We start from the raw sequence: 20,514 nt of genomic DNA, 5'->3' as shown, positions 1-20,514 counted from the left end.
TTGCGAGGCGTATGGCACTGATGTAACTCTACATGGCCGGAGTTTCTGCTGCCAGTGAAGTGGACGGAGCAGCCAGCGCAATGTCTGCGCGTGTGTTCGAACCTACACACAGCGTGGAAGATCGAAGCCGCCATTTATAAATATTCCTTTCATGAATGTGCTCTTGCTACCACATGCTCTCTGTAGTTCTATGCCATGGTTGAGCAGCAATGAGTAGTTGAGATTCACATGCAGTGGTCTTAACAGCGTGGACACCGTTCCGCTACAAAATAAGTTTTGCTCTTCATTTTAGCGTTCAAATTGCTATATGTAGATAAATTGCGTGAGTACCTCGTTTGTTGTACTTATAAATGGCTAGTGATAAGAGGGAAACATATCGTTAATGAATACAAATGCCAATATAAAAGAATATTGTCGCGTATACTTCACGAAACGCAAGCGTCGATGCGTGCAGCCGAGACGAACTTCCTTCGCCTCTTCTTTAGTACCCTTGTTGTGCCATACCATGTGGCAATGTAAACAGCTTTCTGCAAATCTTTCAGATTTTTCGTCATTTCTACTGTCCATGTTCCGAGGGAGCTTTGCTAAATCAACGAATACATGTTTTTAACATTTACATTTTGTGCCGAATGAAGTGTGATCTCTTGGTATCACAGCATCGGAATACAGCGAATGACGTAGTGTCATCGTCCCAACACATCTGAAATGCACTGGAATTTTTAGTTTCTGGTGTGGACGCGGCGTAGTAGCAGCTGTGAAGCAACAAAAGCAAAGATGTGGCGCGGTGCCATATTGGCCGGTTGCCTGCGCTGAAAAATATCACGTTCTCGTGACGCCTGTGGCAGAAAGGATGTTCCACGCCCGCTCCCAGGGTTCTATAAGGAAACGTAAATACCAAAGAAAATGGTCGGGCAAACAGCACCGCGGTAGCTCAATTCATAGAGCATCGCAAGCGAAATGCGAAGGTTGTGGGATCGTCCCCCAGCTGCGGCAAGTTGTTTTTATGCGAAGCATATTACGAGGGCTCAACCCAGCTCCTCAGGCGCGGCGGTGACCATGAAATCACGTGACACCGTGACGTCACGACAGAGGAGAAGTGGCTTTGGCTCAACTCTTGCAAGACGGGCTGGGTGGGAATCGAACCAGGGTCTCCGGAGTGTGGGACGGAGACGCTACCACTGAGCCACGAGTACAACGCTTCAAAGCGGTACAAAAGCGCCTCTAGTGAATGCGGTGTTGCCTTAGAAACGCGCTGTTTCTAAGGCGTGCGTCTCTTGCTCAGGCGCACATTTCGTTGCCGCGCCGAACGCTGCTTTGCTCGACGCTCACCGCGTCCAATGCGGGGCGCGTAGTCGCTGCCCTGTAGCCCATTGTCTTACACCCCTTGGCGGGTCGACGGGAACGCTGTCGCGTTCCACTCTTGAAGGCGAAGAAGTAATGCATGAGTTGTTTCTTCGTCTAGCCGAACCAAATATAGCCAAGCAACAGCAGTTCACCAGGCTAAACAGTGGTTCAACAACTAAAATAAAGGCTAGTATGCTTCGCATCCTGGGCTTAACCTTACCTAAGCCACAGCCATTTTTTCATCAACTTTCATTTCCAATAATTTATCGTTTCTTTATTTCATTTATTAAGCACAAGTAATTTCTCCTATAATGTCCTTGGTATTACTGTTTGTTGCCTTCTTATGATATGCGCGCACAAATGTTATTCGAGGAAAGGTGCGATGTTATTATTTGTTATTTTGTCACAGAAACGTGGAACCAAATTTTGGACCGGTGTACGTATCTTGTGGTTCTCAGGGAAATGTGCTGGCAGGGCTAATAATCTGACGATAGAAACTGCGCGACTAGTTTCTATATGAGGTTGAGACTTCTGTATCTAACAGAGTTACATTTTTCCTTTCCGGTTATTTGGGGAGTGTAATGGTAATCCTTAGTTGATTTCTTGCAGGGGACGGTCTTGACACGATTTTGACAAAGTGCATAAGACAAATCAAGAAAGCCATGCGCCAAGAAAGCCTGGCCAAGCATCTTTCGACCGGCAAGCCGGTGCCTGATAACTTAAGGGAAAGGACACTAGGCGCAAGACAGAAGGTGGTGCAAAGCTGCCAAGATGTCATAGCATATGCAGGTGAGTTGCATGTTCAGGAGTAATTTGTATGTACTTTGTATAATGCACAGCAGAAAACGTCACCCCAAAATATTACATTTCAAACATTTTTCTGGCCACGTATGCATAAGCTTTTTAATAGGACCCTGAAGTGATTTTTTTATTGTGCACAAGGATATGCGTTCTGAACATTTGATCTTAGCCTGCATTAACGTTGAGTGACAACACCGTAAGAATAGGCTAGGTGGCTGAATGAAGGCCGTCCAGGCTGATAACAGTTGTGCATGTATCGCGTCGCCTTCGGCAGATGGCGCCACACACACAAGGGCCTTTGTTTTCAACAAGAAAAGCAGGGCGAGAGTCATTACGGATGTGAAAAGCGTCAATAAATCGTTTGAATTCGCTTCTTACGTGAAACCTGATGCGTATATTATTGCAGCGTGAGACGGAAACTTGTTTGCGATGAACGAAGCATACGTTTAACGAGACTAAGCGTGCTCCGAGAGCTATGTAGTGCACGCTCTCATCCTTGCCGGTATAGGAGCATGCAGACTCCGTGACGCTGCAGCGAACTGTGGTAATTATTAGTGGCTACAATACCTACCTCACCCACTAAACTTACCATGATGAGATGCCAAAACATCCCCGCGAAAACTAGTTTTACGTGTACTGTAACCTAGATGAGCTCGCAATTAAATTATAATGCGCTGCAAAACAGCTTTCCAGTGTGGCTATTCGAAGGCCGCATTTTTTAATAACCGAAGTTTAGTGTTCTTTCTGGTAGAGGTGGTTGTGATGTTAGTATACAGGATGGACTAGCCTTTGTCTGTCGGCATTTTCTCTGCGTGAGTCAGTCATATGGACGACTGTCATCTAAAAACCAGGAACGCGAAAGCAGTAAAGTTTTGTGCAGATTGACATTTATTGGACAAGTACATAGAGCTTGCGATAAACTGAATAATTCGTACAAGCGTTAATGTTCCATAAACAAACTGGACACTGGCACACATTTCACGCACACGGGGAAGTTCATGACGCCCATCATTTAATTCAGCAAATTAAACGTAGATTTTTCACCTACGGATGGTTCGACAGCTTTCGCAGCTCCTGCGACCTATTTTTCTGGCTCAAATTTCTGTTTGCAGAACTGCCTCATTCTCGTGGCTACATAACTGTGCAGCACGCCAGCCATAACTCAAATCTTTGAGCGTTACTACAGGTGCACCTTGGCGAGACTCATTTTCAACGTGACAGTTTCCGAATTGAGGGGGTTTAATCAAACTGTAAACTGATAAGATGTTTAAAGCTGCAGAAATGTGGGCATAGATGTGTGGTCATTTTGGCCACCAGCCTGTCGGATAATCCCAAAGAAGCGTACCAACACGCCCTGGTTATGTTTTCCTGCTAAAACATATTTGAAACCGCACTCCTTTAGCAGGTATCTTTATAGTTCCAGTGCGGACAAAATAGTCACACGAAGGCCCTCAGCGGTTTGCTCGGTTAGGCAACTTGCTCTTGAGATTTTTCGGGATACGAATTTTTTTCCCATTTATTTAAGCAATGCAACGACGAGGTCAGAACCCTCAAATCTCTGCTGCCAACAGTGATGCTTTCCTTTGGATGGTTTCGGTTGAGAGCATCAAAAAGATTCTTAAACCTTAGTGTGAATTCTACTGTTGCCTTGACATTTTCGAGCCCTTTTGTGCCTCACTTCGAGTAGAACTCCAAGCCTTTCGCTACACTCCAGCTGAACAACTGAGTGGCCAGCTTCACCCGCATTTTTTCGGTCGTTGAAGTGTTGATGTGGGTCAGAGTTAATTTGGGGCAAATACCCAAATTTCCCGGCTGTTTAGAATCCTCCATAAAGAGCCTGTCAAAATGTGCCCAGTCAACGCGATCACCATTTACGGACACTTTCGGTGAAAGTCAACGGTTCCAAACGCATTTCATAAGATGGGGTGCGTCAGAGAAGACATATACATTGCGTTTTTCATCAGTAGGTTGGATGAAGTAGTTGCGGGTACGTTGCAATGCTCCAGTGATTCCGAACTCTTTCCACATCGCACGGTTCGTACTTGCGCCATCACGTACGTCCACGTCGACTAAGGCTCCTTTGTCTTCAAGCAAAAATATTGCTTTTAGGACGTGCTGAGCGAGTCCTCCACTACGGCGTGCCTCATAATCAAAATTGTTTTGGCACGTAAAATACCACAATTTATTTTTTACCGAAGGATGCATGGGCGCGCGCGGACACACAGACACGCACGCACGCACGCACACACAATCCTTCTAAGCACCGCTCTACATATACAATGCGACTGGCTTCCTACGCTTCACACAGACACTTCTTTCCACTTTGACATTCCTAATGCTAATGCAATAAAATGCACTTGTCGAACATTTAGACAGTGCCTCAATACCGATATGCTACCACGAGTTCTAACGAAATCATGATTTGCAACTGCGAAAATTGCATTCAATTCTTTCCCTACAATACATATATCTTTCCCGTCCGTGCTTCAATAATGAATTCTAACTTACCGAACATACTTCATGGTTTGTAACAGCTGCCGCGAGGGTCTTGTGCAATATCTAATAAAAGTTTACAGGTAATCTGTCAACATGTCTAACAGGCGAGTTTTACCGTAACGTTAGCAGTGCTTCCATATGGCTACTGTATTTTTAAATTACATAAGGAATACGCCTTTAAAACTTCATTTACTGTCTTTGTTTTTTCCGGGTATGGTGTCCCCCTTACACCCTACACGTCCTGTAATGCATTCCTGGTCCTGAGACATGTGCACGACGTGTGAGAAATGATGTCCAAACGTACAATAATTCCATTGTATAGCTCTCTTGATTTATATAACACGTGAGATTTGTGGTACTGTGTAGGCTTGCCATTCAGAAAGTTAAATGTTATTGAAAGATATTTGCTTTTGTTTCCGATGTGTCAGAATCCAGTGACAGAATTGAATCTTTGCTTTTGTAGAAGGCGCGCAAGTGGTTCAAGGGGTGGCGGCGGCAGCAGCTTCATCCGACGAAGAGGATGCTGCAATCTGAGTGCTTTCAATATTGCAGCGCTGGAACCACAGTGGTAATTGAATCGTATGCCCTAGTAGCCTGCAGGTTTGATTTGCTGCACAATATGGGTGCAGAAGAAAACTTCATTGCTGTTTTTTTCAAATTAGGGTATATAGACGTTGTTAACTTCATCGTATTACATGACATGAATTCTGATTCTAGCCCTTGGTCGTCGCCGGTGGTCCTCATTAAAAAGAAAGACGGAACGCTTCGGTTCTGTGTTGACTATAGAAAGTTGAATAAAGTCACAAAGAAAGACGTTTATCCGCTTCCGCGGATCGATGATTCGTTAGATCAACTAATGTACCAATGAAATACATTGCGGATATAATTGCACCTGTCCTTGTTCACATCATAAACTGAATGTTTGAAAGCGGTATATTTCCTGATTGTCTAAAAATAGCACGTGTATGCCCTATTTACAAAGGAGGTGACACACATTTAATGACAAATTTCCGGCCGATATCTGTCTTACCTGTTCTGTCAAAGGTGTTCGAGAGTGCCATGAATGTTAGACTACAAACATTTTTCAGTAAATATAGTGTAATTAGGGACATGCAGTATGGATTCCAAAAAAATAAATCTTGTGAAGCAGCTGTTCTTAATATCAAACAAAATAATAACAAATATCGAAAATAGAATGTACACATTAGGTTTATTTGTAGACTTCAGGAAAGCCTTTGATTCAGTATGCCACAGTTTATTAATTAGCAAATTGGAACAGTGCGGTGTACGAGGTATCGTATTGGAACTTCTACGACATTATTTAACCAATCGTTATCAATATGTCAGTATAAATAATGATGTTTCATCTTACGCGGAAATCGTAACGGGTGTTCCACAAGGATCAATACTTGGACCTCTTCTATTTATACTATATATTAATGATCTGTGTGACATCCCCGACTCTCCCGAATTAGTTATGTATGCAGATAACACTAACATATTCTTTAAAGCTGCTACTATAGTAGAGCTCGAATCAAAAATTAACAATTACCTGAAGCAACTCTCTTGCTGGTTACAACATAATAAGCTACAAATGAATTCCTCCAAAACAAGATATGTGATATTTGCTCCTACTAATAAACCACGTAACTGCGACGCGGCTATTCTTTTTGAAGATGGGCTGATAGAACAGGTAAAATGTGAAAAATTTCTAGGAGTGTGGTTCCAAGAGGATTTGGCCTGGAACATGCACATCGACAAACTCGCTATCGAACTAAGCAGAACCGTTGGCTGCTTATACAAACTGGGTACTCTGGTTCCTCCATGGTTGAAAAGTTCTTTATACTACGCACTATTTTATTCTAGATTAACCTACTGTACTTTAGTTTGGGGCACTACTTCGCAAAAAAATTATAATAAATTGATAGTGCTACAAAAAAGAGTCCTACGCGCATTCGCGAGATACTGTGGCCCTGCACAAAACTTTAGAACTACACCGCATTTTACGAAACATTCTATGTTAAAGGCAAACCAGGTGTATTATTACAGGCTGCTGCAATACATTAAACAAAACCAATCGCAGTACATCTTGAATGCACCCACCAATCCGCATTACAGCCTTCGACAACATAACATGAGAACACCAAAAATAAGAACCAATTACGGAAAACAAATAGTCAGTTACCAGGCACCTTCACTACTAAATCGCCTACGTGATTTTGAAGATGCAATTATAGAATATTCGAATAAATCATTCAAAAATTTTCTCATCCTGAACAATATTGAGTTCGTCTGAGTAGAACCCCAATATAAATTGTCAGTCTTTTGTTTTTTTTTTGTTCTCTGGTTGTGGTTGGTCTCAAACAAAATGCATCGTGCTTTGATTATCATGTTGGTTTCTCATATTTCTTGTATACAAGTTTCGCTTCACGAAAACACTATTGTCTCGCGACTATCCAGTTGATTTCAGTATGTATGTATGATACATGTTGCTGCGTACGGCCTGCGTGCCCAATTGCTGTGGGAGCAGAAGCCTTCGTCAGGCCACATGGCCTTTAGCTTCTGCTTCCTTTCTGTTGTAAACAGGAGAAATAAATTCATTCATTCATTCATTCATTCATTCATTCATTCATTCATTCATTCATTCATTCATTCATTCATTCATTCATTGTGACGAGGTGCCTACGTTTTCTTTTCGCGCTCGTGTGTTGTGGCACATGGCCTGTCACCCAAGCCGTGTCTTGATTATTACATGAGCAGCGAGTCATTAAAATGTTGGCGGGGTGGAGGAGTTGTGTGCGTGAGCCAAATACATCTTTTTCATGATGTATGAAGGATGGCTTGGGATAAAACGAGTGCTACATATTAATCGGATGGCTTTTCAATACTGAAGATATCCCGTCAGTTGGCAGCAAGAGCTGATGGGTCTACTGCCGAGATGCCTGGCTCGTTTGTGCGCCTGGGCCTTTTGGGCTGCCACCTAGCCCTGTTACGTTGATTCCTTCATACCAATAAGATATTGAACCTTGGTATTAGCTGCACATACCCACCTTGGGAAACTGGGCAAGAACATTGTAGTTCAATATAGGTGTAAGAAAGGCAAATGAATGCGAATGTAAACAAAATTTACATGCTTGAGAAATAATAAGATTATGGTTAAGGATGTCTTTAGATTGGAGATAGAAATGAATGCAAAAATACGTCGAGTCGAAATTAAATTTATAGACAGATAAAGACACCTTCATTTTTGAAATAATATTCGAAATCACGTTGACGTTGAAGTAGCGCCCCTATTTGCGTCGCTAACCTTCCTGTCGCTGTGCAAAGTGTCGATTCCCCCGCAGATAGCTAGGTTTAAACATTTAGGTTATAAGGTTATATAAGAAGGTGGATAAGAGTTTCTGGGGGTTCGTTTTTGCATATTGGAATATTTTTGACAAACTTCTACAAAATGACATTTCATATTCCCCACAAGAAAAGCTGTGCGGTTATAGGAACAGACCAGCCATGTGTAGATGAAACTTTAGAAATGAAATTTGTCAACGTAGCCTAGTGATTGCGACTTCAAGTGTTCGTGTTTGACAGAGTTTGTTGTTCCGGTTATGTGGCAATTGCTCAAAATTTGGGGAGTTTACTAAAGAGGAGGCTTAAAATTCGCAAAGCACCTCTTGCCGCTTAAATCTAATCCCTATGAAAAAAGCTACTCCGGTTCGAATTCTATTCAGCGACGCGCCCTGCGAATCTTCAAATTTCATCTTCCTTCAAATCAATAACACGAGTTATATGTGGTGATGCAACTTCATGCGGGATCACTGGCTCAAATGTTCCATTTCTATTAGAGATTCCGCAAGGAACGTAGAGTAACATGGGCGCAGGTCTGCAACTGCGTTTCTTTGCTTTGTTTCAGCGTGCGGTCGGCCATCTCGCAGGAGCGCCAAAGACGAAGCAGTTGGATAGGCGTGCGCACGTACCCCGCGCAGCACCCGCATTCGAGGCTCGTGAACCAGCCAACGGCCTATTTTCCAGCCTGGAAGGTAAGCGAACGGACGCACTTTTCTGTCCTCCGCCTTTCTCTTGGGGAATCTCGATCCCTGGCCCCTTGTAGCAGGCCTAACAGCCGGCCGACACCGCCTTACGCCGTCAGAAAGGAGAGGCGCCGGGCAAGCGTTCCGATAGGCTAGCTTTCATTTTTCTCCTTTGCACTAATTTATAGGAATCTCTATCCCTGGCCCCTTGTAGCAGGCCTAACAGCCTGCCGCCACCGCCTTACGGTGTCAGAAAGGAGAGGCGCCGGGCAAGCGTTCCGATAGGCTAGCTTTCATTTTTCTCCTTTGCACTAATTTATAGGAATCTTTGGCTTGCCGTTTCGTTGCGCGATCGCGTTGCGTTCAGCTTTTCGTTCTCAGGCGTCGAGCGCTCTCGGGCACTTCCGAGCCCTGGGGGGTGTGTTCTGTAAGGATCCACCTAGTAGGCATGCCCATTTCGTCGTCTGATGCTGAAGTGCTGCTTGGCTGGAGTCATGATTGGCTGGGGGCGCCTGTCTCCTTCCGGCGTGTACACCAGTCCAGTCAATCATAACTTGCGCTGTAGACGAAATGGACGTGTCTACTGCGTGTACACTTGCAGCATACACCTCCTGGCGTCGGAGAAGTCGTCGAGATTTCGCCACGTCTTCGGAACACAGCGTCACCGCTGTTGGCAACGGCTGACCGTAACCGTTCCCTTCTAGCGTCTCGCGTTCGCCATAAGGCAGTGCTGATAGCTATGGTTATAATATTATAGGTAGAATCGGATGGTTGTTTTTTTTAATGTGTTTTCGCATCTGCCATTGCATGCTCTCAGAGCGAATTACACGTTCGGCTTCCGTACTTGTCATCGGCCTGTGTTCCAGGAACATTGAATCTGCCCGACTCGTAGGATGAAGGCAACCAGTCGAATATACCTTAAGGCTCGGCGCTTACGCTTCCGACTGGCATGGCATGGACTATCGGGATTAGGGGCCATGTTTTCTAAACATTAGGAAAAACGGTGTGCTTTTTTTAGCACTTAGCTACATTTTGGTGGATGTCTCATTTTTCATTTATTGACTTCTCTCCACCTTGCGGGTTTGCACAGAAATATTAAGTCGCTCTTGCCTTTGCTTCGACTTGATAAATTCGACTTTGCCTTACCGTCTGCTAGCCGCCTGGTTACCTCTGCTAGAGCGGCTGCTCCGGAAATGCGGTGGTTCCGGGTTCGAGTTCAGACTAGAACGAATGTTTCTTCAACTGCGAGACTTTTCTTCGAGGAACCCGTATGGCCTTCCTTTTTAGCACTTAGCTACGTTTGGGTGGATGTTCCACTTCCCTTTACTTCTCTCCACCTTGCAGGATTCTGCAAAAATACTACGTCACTCTTGCCTTCGCTTCGAGTTCATAAATTTGATTTCACCTTGCCACCTGTTTGCAGCCTGGTTAGCTCGCATGGTCGAGCGGCTGCCCCTGAAAGGCGGTGGTCCCGGGTTTGAGTCCGGGAACATGACGAAAAGCTCAACGCAACGCGATCACGCTCTGAAACGACCAGCCAAAGATGCCATAAATTAGTGCAAAGGAGAAAAAAGAAAGCTAGCCTATCGGAACGCTTGCCCGGCGCCTCTCCTTTCTGACACCGTAAGGCGGTGGCGGCAGGCTGTTAGGCCTGCTGCAAGGCGCCAGGGATCGAGATTCCATTGCTAGGCGTTTGGTTCGAAGCAGTTGTTTCTTTCGAGGAACCCGTATGAGCATCTTTTGTAGCACTTAGCTACGTTTGGGTGGATGTATGATTTTCCCTTTAATTACTTTTCTCCACCTTAGACCTTGCCGCGGAACTAGTACGTCACTCTTGCCTTACCTTCGAGTTGACATTGCCCTACCATCTGCTAGCCGCCTGGTTACCTCAGAGGGTAGAGCGGCTGCCCAGGAGAGGCGGTGGCCCGGGGTTCACTTCCCGGACCAGGACAAATTTTTCTTCAACCGCTGGGCTTTTCTTTCGAGGAGCCTTTATGAGCTTCCTTTGTAGCACTTATCAGCTGCCTGCGTTTGGGTGGATGTATAGTTTTTCGTTTAATAGTTTCTTATGATTACTTCACTTTTGGCTTTTTTCTGTGATTCGCTTTTGGCTGAAACATTTCAGTAACGTCATGGCTCCGCTGTTAATGCCGCAAATTTGTTATTGTTTCGAAGCAGTTGTTTCTTTCGAGGAACCCGTATGAGCATCTTTTGTAGCACTTAGCTACGTTTGGGTGGATGTATGATTTTCCCTTTAATTACTTTTCTCCACCTTAGACCTTGCCGCGGAACTAGTACGTCACTCTTGCCTTACCTTCGAGTTGACATTGCCCTACCATCTGCTAGCCGCCTGGTTACCTCAGAGGGTAGAGCGGCTGCCCAGGAAAGGCGGTGGCCCGGGGTTCACTTCCCGGACCAGGACAAATTTTCTTCAACCGCTAGGCTTTTCTTTCGAGGAGCCTTTATGAGCTTCCTTTGTAGCACTTATCAGCTGCCTGCGTTTGGGTGGATGTATAATTTTTCCTTTAATAGTTTCTTATGATTACTTCACTTTTGGCTTTTTTCTGCGATTCGCTTTTGGCTGAAACATTTCAGTAACGTCATGGCTCCGCTGTTAATGCCGCAAATTTGTTATTGGTGTCACTTTCAGCTGATGGAAATATGAATGAAAAATTAAGAAACAAGGTCGTAGGTTTCCGAAAAGGTTTAAACTAGGCAATTGTGCGCCGCGAGAACACCTGCTATTTTAAATGTAAGTGTTGATACAACGTTCGTTCACCTAATAAGCCGAGCTTCGACAAGTATGTGTCAGCATGCACCCCACACATTTGTCACTGCTTTGTGCAAACCTATTGGTACCGAAAATATCGTGCAGCAACTACGAACAAAACTCATATTTTAGGACCTAACTTGTTGCAAGCGCTCCTTATATTTTGTTTTAGCACCACTACTAGTATAGTGTTTCAGAAGACACACATTGTGGAAATTTTCGCACGCACTGGCTCGCCATGTCCTTCAGAGACCAGACACAGGATTCTGGTTTGCGGTGCTAGGTCGCGCCCAGTGTTCGCAGGGTAGCGCGGAAGGGAAACGTCGTTGCTGTAGGCACCACTCGTATAGAATTAGTCACGATGCATTTTGTCGCCTTATTGCCGAATTTTAATTTCGTGATATCAATCGCGCATGAACCCTGGACGTTGATGTTCTGCTACCCTACTACCGCTGCCCTGCTGCCCTCTTCGAACCATCAAGCAGCTTGTCGGAAACGTGAGCATCCACCTGACAGCCGGAAGTCGTGTTGATTTGCTGACCACACACACACACACACACACATATATATATATATATATATAAATATATATATATATATATATATATATATATATATATATATATATATATATATTTATGTCGGTATGTATATATGTATGTATGTATGTATGTATGAAGAAGTTGATTGGACCCTTTTAACAAGAGAAAGCCACAAGTAGCATTGCGATATAATTTGCTTTGAACTGCACGCTTACGACGGCTTGACTGCAATGGGCTCATTTCAAATATTAGCTACATTGAAATGATTTGCGTCGTGTTTCCAATGAGGAATGTCTGAGATGATGGAAATGTTATGTAGGAAAGTAGTGTCCTTTGTTGGTGAATGTTGCGATGATCAGACGGCAAGCTTATAATGCGTTTCCATTCCAAAGGTTCTTCACGCGCTTTCCGGGGCTCTGTATCTATATATCTGTTTGTATCGAACAGCTGTGCCGCTAACCTTGGTCACTGTGCAGTATATGGTCCAAGTGTTAGAAAATCGGGCTATTGTGTTGACCGAAAAAGGTTTGAAACGAACCATCGGAGCAATTTGAGCCACTGAGTATTATGTTGCAAGGTGCTCTTCAAGAACCTCTTTCCTATCTATAGCGGTCATTATATGTTACGGGATAGGGTATGTAGTGCTCCTTAAAGGGCCCCTCACCAGGTCTGGACATCTTTAGCTGACAAACGGCGGGCACACAATGCGCGCTAACGATCGTGTCTGCTAAGTATTACGTTGCTACGCGCGGCGTAAAGATCTGATATTTCAAACCGAACGCCGTCTTCCCGGCCGCCGCGCTCCAAGCCGGAGGTTGACGTACGCTTGCTACCGCGCCTACATACACGTATCCGTGCTTTGACGTCGCTCGGGGTGACCGGTGACTTCGAGAATTATTCAAGGCAACATCTGTTATTTGTGCAATATGTCGCTAGAATAGACGAACTAAAGCTTAGAGCAATAACAAAACACAAATGAGATATCTGCGTGTTTTAGTTTTACTTCACACCGCAGCAAGGGAGATGTACTTCCGTTTTGTCTGCTTCTTCCCACGCCGTGCGGTCGCGTGTCCAGACGACACAATCAATGAAGGGGGCTAGTTTGTGAACGTTCATGGTTATATTGCGCTTAGTTTTACACTGTCGATATTAAGTGAAAGCCAGGGCATGGACATACGTAGCGCAACGTATGTCCACGACCTGTCCTTCACTTAATTTATTTATTTATTTATTTATACATACTGCAGCGCAATTTGCGCTATAGCAGGAGTGGGTTAAGAAAATGTACAGAAAATGCATGGGAATATACAGCGGTAAACACAAGTGAACACTATTAAAGAGCACAGATGAAAAGGAAAATACACAAAAATACAAGTGAACACTTTTACAAAAGAGCACTGGTGAAAGAATACACAAGTTATACAAATGTTATACAAATGCTGCCAGGCATACCCATGCCTGATTATGCCCATACCCATACTCATAATTATGCATCTGGGATGGCGGTTGCAAAAATTTGGGATGAATATGAGCGAATGGATCCAGGTAATGAATTCCAGTCTTCGATTGAGCGGGGAAAGAAGCTGAATTTGAACATGTTAGTACGTGCGTAGTAGGGTATTAAGTTTAGGTCATGATGTCTTCTTGTTGATGATCCCGGCGTGAAGTTAATGTAATTATCATTTGAGAGCCTAACTGAAGAATTGACAATGGAGTGCAAGAATTTTAATGAGTCGACACGGCGACGCGAAGAGAGCGTGTTTAGGTTCAAGGAAGAAAGTGCTAAAGAGGGCGAAAAGTCTCGATCGTAACGATGACATATAAATCGCACAGCTTTTTTCTGTATAGCCTCTAGTTTATTAATTTCTAACTGCTTATGCGGGCTCCAAACTACAGATGCATAATCAAGAACAGGGCGGATTAGAGATTTATACATTAGTACCTTTGTGTCTTTAGGAGATCGGGTTAGCGTTCGTCTTAAGTAACCTAATTTTTTTAGTGCTTTACTGCATATGTAGTCAATGTGTTTGGACCATGACATGTTATCCGTAAAAATGACACCAAGATACTTATACTCAGAAACCTTATCTACTGTACGGCCATTGGACGAGTAACTGAAAAGGGAGGGGGAAGATTTGTTGCAGAAAGACATCAGAACGGTTTTATTGAAATTAATGTTCATTTGCCAAGTGTTACACCAATCGCAAAACCTAGAAAACGACTCTTGAAGGCGATAATGATCATTAGAAGATTTAATCACTTCATATAAAACGCAGTCATCAGCATAGAGACGGATGTTAGAAGAGCTGTGAAGTGGCAAATCGTTTATGTATAATAAAAAAAGAAGTGGCCCAAGGACGGAGCCTTGGGGCACACCTGATGTCACATCAACAGTAGCGGAGTCAGTCGAACTGTAAGAGACGAACTGGGAGCGAAATGAGAGAAAGCTTAAAATCCAGTTAACCAAATGAGGGTTATTCAGTACAGCATTAAGTTTAGCAATAAGTTTAGAATGTAAAACGGTGTCAAATGCCTTCGAGAAATCTATAAAAATTGCATCGACCTGGTTGCCTACGTCAAGGTTAAATGAAATGTCATGCGTGAACTCAACTAGCTGCGTTAGCGTACTAAAACCGCGCCTAAACCCATGTTGCTTGTTAGACAATAAATTATTTGATTCCAGAAAGAGCGTGATGTGCTTATGAATGATGTGTTCCAACATTTTGCATGACTGTGACGTCAGTGAAATTGGTCTGTAATTCGACAAGCACTGCTTATCTCCAGATTTATAAAGAGGGAGCACTTTGGCTAACTTCCATGAAGAAGGTACAGTAGAGGATGATAAGGACTTTCTGAATATGATGGACAGATATTTTGATGACCACAACGAATAACGAACAAGGAACGCATTGTGTATCCCGTCCGGACCGGTGCATTTCTTAACATCCAGGTTTAATATAAGGTTGAGGACGCCTTCGCAGTTTATCTCAACGTCACTGATTGCTTCAGAAGAAACTATAGTGGTAAGTGTCGGGATGAAGTGGTTATCGCAAACAAACACGGATTGGAAATACTTGTTGAATGCATCGGATATCACCGCCGGGTCGTTGGTGACGTCATTATCTATTCTGAAAGAAGTGGATGAAGAATCGCGAGGTAAAATAGAAGACCAAAATTTTCGTGGGTTAGTTCTTAACAAATTGTGCAGGCGAACGCGAAAAAAGAAATCCTTTGCATTTCGCAACATAAGATTCAGTTCTTGCTTTGCCTTAACATATCTATCCAATGCCATGGGATCAGTGCCTCTTCTGGAACGCCTTAACCTTCGAACGCGACGGGACAAATGCAAGATATCGCGAGTCATCCAAGGAATGTTAGAATTTCTTTTCTTAGTCTTAATGGGCACAAAACGTTCGACACATGATTTGACGAGACGCTCAAAGTAATTAGCAAGGCAGTTGACGTCCTGGTTGTCTGCAAGTGCACTAAACGTATCGAAATGATGAGATAAGGCATCAGTAATGGAGTTGTCATCCGCACGAGTGAAATCAGGGAAACTAGTAAACGTGTAGGGGGATTTAGAAATTAGACAGGAGAGTGACACTAAGACGCCTTTATGGTCTGAAATACCATCAATTACGTCGCAAGAAAAGTCACGTTCGGCTAGGTTAGCGCTTAAAAAAACTAAGTCAAGGACGGAATTTAATCTGGTTGCACTAGGAACAACCTGGGTGAGACCAAAGGACAAGGAGATGTTGATTAGTTCTTTACAAATAGCTGTGTCGCGACCGACTGCAGACAATGACGGCCAGTGGATGCCAGGGGCGTTGAAGTCGCCCATACAGATAAAACTCGACGACGCAATATTGATCTCGCTCATGAAGTTTGAAACAGCATGAAGAACATCAAGAGTAGAGCCGGGGGGACGATATATAACAGTAATCACAATACACCGATTATGAAGGTAAATTTTACACCACACGGATTCTGTTTCTGGAGGAGAAGGCAAGACTGAGAATCGTATATCTGACCGGATAAGCAGTGCCACGCCACCACCAGTACCGCTAACTCTGTCTAAGCGCACGGCAACAAAACCAGGTGGAGTGAACTCAGATTCATAGATACCATTGTGCAGCCAAGTCTCTGTGATGCCGATAACATGGGGGGAATGAATAGATATAAGGGACAATAAATCAGGAAATTTTTTAACAATACTACGAGCGTTTATATTCAAGACAACAAGGTTCTCAAAACGACCAGGATGAATTCAAGAAGTGGATGGCACAGAAGTCAAATGGACAGACTCAGAAGAAACACGTTGAGCGGGTGCCATTACTAATGAGTTTGAACTGTCATCCCAGTTATAACGAACCCTGTTAATGAAAACATGATCGTATCTCAACTTCACAACCGAACCGCTGTCCCGAAAAGAGGCTGATGCATCCCAGATTTTTTTCCGAATTGACCGAACCCTAGAAGAGAAGTCTTCTTTAATCACGAAGTTTGAGCCCTTGAGTTTTGAAACGTTCCTAAGAACCTCGGTTTTGTCGCTGAAGTTAGAAAGTTTAAGAATGACGGGACGAATGTAACCAGTGCGTGCTCTACCGAGCCTGTGGCAGCGCTCAATACGAGGGCAGCTAGTATGCAGGTGCTGAGTGAACACAGATGAAACTGTAGTCATCAGGGTGGTAGCGTTTTCATCCATTACTTCAGAAATACCGTGTATTATCAGATTGTTTCTACGAGAATGGTTTTCAAGGCTATCATTTTTTAAGACCAAGTCCGTTACCTTAGTAGTCAAGGCATTTATTTCAGCACGTAAATCACGCAGTAAACTAGAGTCTTTGGACATAGGAGTGGATTCTAGTGCATGAACACGTGACTCTAAAACATCAAAGCGACGCGCGACTGACTGCTGAAATGACTTAATTTCCGCAACATCTCGTGCCAACTGAGTCTGCCCCTCCAATAATTTAGAGAACATATCGGATACCGAAGGGTCGTTTTTATCGCGGCTATCAAAGGAAGGGCGAGCATCGTCATTCTCATCGGGAGCAGAACCGGATGCACGCCTACACTTAGACCGAGGGCCCGGGCCAGGGTTGATTTCCACATCACCGCTTAAGAGGAGACAACTTGCGCAATACAATGCATGCGAACAGCAGGATACAAGACGTTGTGGGCAAGGGAGCAGCAGCAGAAAGCGATCATCAGATCGGATACACTCGGTATCGGAATAGTAACATACCTGCATGAAGAGCAAGCAGCGATTAAACATCGTGCCGGTGCCGCTGCAGCCTAGCCCACTGAAGAGTCGATCCACGCGCTGGACATTTATACCGTCGGCTGCTGACGTCACAGACCGAGAGTTGTCGATGATTGATGATGATGATGATGAATGTCGTCCGTGTAAAACTAAGCGCAACATAACAACGAACAGACAACAAAAGTATATCGTTTTCTAACGTGTTCCAGCGGTCGATCATGCTCTATGAACCGCTTGCGCCTGCCCGAGTGAGTATTCGGGCAACACTCACTTATACAACGACTCTGAGGAGGTATATTGTAGGAGGCCACCTAGTGGACTGTCCATTTCGGCCGCTGCCGATTGACTGGGGCCGCTCCTTTCTTCCTCGCTCGTACAGCTGCATCCAATCAACAGCGGCCTAAATTTGACAGTCCACTAGGTGGACTCCCACAGAATACCCCCACAGGTGTCCTCGTGCGCGGCGTGCAAGATCGTGCCCTGTGCTAAACGAGACAATCAGAACAGCTCGCGCGCGACGTCATCAGCGGATGTGCGCCGCGCAGCAAAAAAAAAAAAGAAAAGGGAAAAAAATGAAGGCGGGGCCCGTGACGTATGCGTTACGCGATCCTCGAGCTCTGGTGTGGGAGAACGTAGGGAAGGAATCTCACTGAGGAAGGCGAGAAGGTGCAAGTGGAAAGAGTGTCTCTTGGCAATGGCTCTCGCCTCCTGAAATCATCGGTTCGCGGTACTGAAATATTTCTATCTCGGCTATTAATGAGCCAATCTGAAAATTTCTTGCGGCAGAACGCTCCCTAGACAGCACGTTGCAACTTCCAGCTTATAACAGATATTTGAATGTGCCGGGGTGAGGGTCAATTTAATGTAACTCTTTGACGCTGACTTGAAGCACTGGATAGGTGCTTCTCTTTATGGGCCGCTTTGATGCCGGAGTGTCTCACTGGGTATGTCAGCTGGTAAAGACCTCTTTTCAATTTAATTTAATGTTAATTTAGTGAAAACGTGTGTTGGCAGCCACCAATCCGGGCATAGCTTCCTTTGCGGTTGTCGTGCAAAATGTAATCAATGCAACATACTATGGTGCTATGGTTACGAGTGTGCACGTGATATACGAGGCATTTCGCATCATCAAAAAAGGTTGCATCGGTGAGTTTGCCTGCGATATCTCTCCTCACCTAGGAACTCGTGTACGTTGCACTTGGATGATGGCAAACATTTGTTTGTGGTCTTTTTTTATTCTTCGTCATGGCTATTTTCCTGAAGTCGTCTACGTTTAGAGAAAGAACAAATAATTATTTAGTTTGCGGACAGCCGACAGCGCAAATTGGGAAAGGACGATAGGAGAGGGTGGTGGACGGTGTTGCATATGCAAGCAAGAGGCGCCGCGAACACGCACAGTGAGCAAGCGCTGCGGCGTTGAAGCACAAGCGGGAATGTAAGTGTTGATACAACGTTCGTACACCTAATAAGCCGAGCTTCGACAAGTATGTGTCAGCATGCGCCCCACACAATTATTGCCACTGCTTTGTGCAAACCTATTGGTACCGAAAATATCGTGCAGCAACTACGAACAAAACTCATATTTTAGGACCTAACTCGTTGCAAGCGCTCCTTATATTTTGTTTTAGCATCACTACTAGTATAGTGTTTCAGAAGACACACATTGTGGAAATTTTCGCACGCACTGGCTCGCCATGTCCTTCAGAGACCAGACACAGGATTCTGGTTTGCGGTGCTAGGTCGCGCCCAGTGTTCGCAGGGTAGCGCGGAAGGGAAACGTCGTTGCTGTAGGCACCACTCGTATAGAATTAGTCACGATGCATTTTGTCGCCTTATTGCCGAATTTTAATTTCGTGATATCAATCTCGCATGAACCCTGGACGTTGATGTTCTGCTAACTTACTACCGCTGCCCTGCTGCCCTCTTCGAACCATCAAGCAGCTTTTCGGAAACGTGAGCATCCACCAGACAGCCGTAAGTCGTGTTGATTTGCTGACCACACACAAACACACACACACACACACACACACACACACACACACACACACACACACACACACACACACATATATATATATATATATATTTATGTCGGTATGTATATATGTATGTATGTATGTATGTATGTATGTATGTATGAAGAAGTTGATTGCACCCTTTTAACAAGAGAAAGCCACAAGTAGCATTGCGATATAATTTGCTTTGAACTGCACGCTTACGACGGCTTGACTGCAATGGGCTCATTTCAAATATTAGCTACATTGAAATGATTTGCGTCGTGTTTCCAATGAGGAATGTCTGAGATGATGGAAATGTTATGTAGGAAAGTAGTGTCCTTTGTTGGTGAATGTTGCGATGATCAGACGGCAAGCTTATAATGCGTTTCCATTCCAAAGGTTCTTCACGCGCTTTCCGGGGCTCTGTATCTATATATCTGTTTGTATCGAACAGCTGTGCCGCTAACCTTGGTCACTGTGCAGTATATGGTCCAAGTGTTAGAAAATCGGGCTATTGTGTTGACCGAAAAAGGTTTGAAACGAACCATCGGAGCAATTTGAGCCACTGAGTATTAGGTTGCAAGGTGCTCTTCAAGAACCTCTTTCCTATCTATAGCGGTCATTATATGTTACGGGATAGGGTATGTAGTGCTCCTTAAAGGGCCCCTCACCAGGTCTGGCCATCTTTAGCTGACAAACGGCGGGCACACAATGCGCGCTAACGATCGTGTCTGCTAAGTATTACGTTGCTACGCGCGGCGTAAAGATCTGATATTTCAAACCGAACGCCGTCTTCCCGGCCGCCGCGCTCCAAGCCGGAGGTTGACGTACGCTTGCTACCGCGCCTACATACACGTATCCGTGCTTTGACGTCGCTCGGGGTGACCGGTGACTTCGAGAATTATTCAAGGCAACATCTGTTATTTGTGCAATATGTCGCTAGAATAGACGAACTAAAGCTTAGAGCAATAACAAAACACAAATGAGATATCTGCGTGTTTTAGTTTTACTTCACACCGCAGCAAGGGAGATGTACTTCCGTTTTGTCTGCTTCTTCCCACGCCGTGCGGTCGCGTGTCCAGACGACACAATCAATGAAGGGGGCTAGTTTGTGAACGTTCATGGTTATATTGCGCTTAGTTTTACACTGTCGATATTAAGTGAAAGACAGGGCATGGACATACGTAGCGCAACGTATGTCCACGACCTGTCCTTCACTTAATGTCGTCCGTGTAAAACTAAGCGCAACATAACAACGAACAGACAACAAAAG

The 20,514-nt window shown here is 44.4% G+C and overlaps 2 protein-coding genes across 4 annotated transcripts in view; both read left to right on the top strand.

Moving 5' to 3' along the window:
• The window catches only part of LOC139061313 (uncharacterized), a 413,371-nt gene that overhangs the window by 197,144 nt on the left and 195,713 nt on the right, over positions 1-20,514 (top strand). The gene's annotated exons all lie outside the window — the stretch shown is intronic.
• The window catches only part of LOC139061315 (uncharacterized), a 134,824-nt gene that overhangs the window by 1,483 nt on the left and 112,827 nt on the right, over positions 1-20,514 (top strand). The window contains exons 2-6 of one of the 3 annotated variants that reach the window (XM_070541155.1): positions 1,954-2,133; positions 5,105-5,209; positions 8,549-8,675; positions 11,919-11,933; positions 19,186-19,218. The gene's annotated coding sequence lies outside the window, so the exon portion shown is untranslated. Of the gene's footprint in view, positions 1-1,953; positions 2,134-5,104; positions 5,210-8,548; positions 8,676-11,918; positions 11,934-19,182; positions 19,219-20,514 lie in introns of all 3 variants that reach the window. The other 2 variants (XM_070541154.1, XM_070541156.1) reach the window with 2 other exon arrangements.

This window comes from Dermacentor albipictus, chromosome 6 (assembly GCF_038994185.2).
Source record: "Dermacentor albipictus isolate Rhodes 1998 colony chromosome 6, USDA_Dalb.pri_finalv2, whole genome shotgun sequence".
Classification (NCBI taxonomy): domain Eukaryota; kingdom Metazoa; phylum Arthropoda; class Arachnida; order Ixodida; family Ixodidae; genus Dermacentor; species Dermacentor albipictus.
Note: the sequence above shows the minus strand (reverse complement) of the source record. Positions and strands in the feature narration are given on the sequence as shown.